This window comes from Salvelinus sp. IW2-2015, linkage group LG13, assembly GCF_002910315.2.
Source record: "Salvelinus sp. IW2-2015 linkage group LG13, ASM291031v2, whole genome shotgun sequence".
Lineage (NCBI taxonomy): Eukaryota > Metazoa > Chordata > Actinopteri > Salmoniformes > Salmonidae > Salvelinus > Salvelinus sp. IW2-2015.
Genome location: NC_036853.1, coordinates 7,328,623 through 7,329,657, shown reverse-complemented (window position 1 = coordinate 7,329,657; position 1,035 = coordinate 7,328,623). Strand labels below are relative to the sequence as shown.

The 1,035-nt window shown below is 43.9% G+C and overlaps 1 protein-coding gene across 1 annotated transcript in view; it reads left to right on the top strand.

Moving 5' to 3' along the window:
- LOC111971812 (EGF-like repeat and discoidin I-like domain-containing protein 3) overlaps nt 1-1,035 on the top strand; it is a 57,672-nt gene that overhangs the window by 17,438 nt on the left and 39,199 nt on the right. The window lies entirely within an intron of this gene.

Sequence of the window (1,035 nt, the reverse complement as noted above, 5' to 3'; positions counted from 1 at the left end):
TTGATTTAAAAAGTGTATTAAAACTGACACGTCAACACACTCAAACTTGGTGCACTCGCAAGAACTAGTGGATCTCATCGGCCGACCGGGCCAGTCACTTTTCAGTGCATTTTTGCGTTTCAGTTCACCATTTACCTGCTCTGTCGCGGTCTACCATTGAAAACCATTGAAGAATACACGCGGAAAAGTCATGCTATTTGTATTTGAGCAATATGATTGGCCGTTCAAACACCACCACACTCCTGCAAGTCATAACTTCTGCAGCCTACATGAGTTGATGCCTTCACACAGCACACGCGAGCTGTCCAAAGCAAAAAGAAGTGCCCATCAATCTACAATTTTCTTTTTCAGGAAAGTGATATACAGAAGTTAACCTTCAATAGTGAAAATACTAGCAATATCCTGGCTACTGTTGAAAGTCTGCTAAAAGATGGCTACAAAAAGACACCTAGCATTTGTCTTCCCTAGCTGTTTTCATCAAATCAAACGGTGTCACATGCGCCGAATACAACAAGTGTAGACTTTACCGTGAAATGCTGGAATAACAAGCCCAACAGTGCAAGTTCAAGAAGAGTTAAGAAAATATTTACCAAGTAGACTAAAAATAAAAAGTTATAATAAAAAGGTAACACAATAAGAATAACGAGGCGTCATATACAGGGGGCACCCGGTACGCCGTGTCTCAGTGGTGCGGGGGTACAGGTTAGTTGAGGTCATTGTACTTGTACGTGTGGGGTGAATGATATCAGATAATCGAGTAAAGCAGCAGTAGCAGCCAGTTTGTACAAAGGGGCGGCGGCGTAAATTGTCCGGTGGCGATTTTTATTAAATCGTTCAAGCAGTCTTATGCTTGTGGTAGAAGTCTGTCCGAGGGAGCATTTTGGTCCAAAGGAACTTGGCACCTCCGTACCGCTTGCGTTGCGCGTAGCTGGCAAAAAACAGTCTATTAACTTTGGTGACTGGAGTCTCTGACACCACCTATTATATAGCGTCCTGGAGTTGGCCCAGGGAAGCTTGGCCCCCAGTGCATTCTCT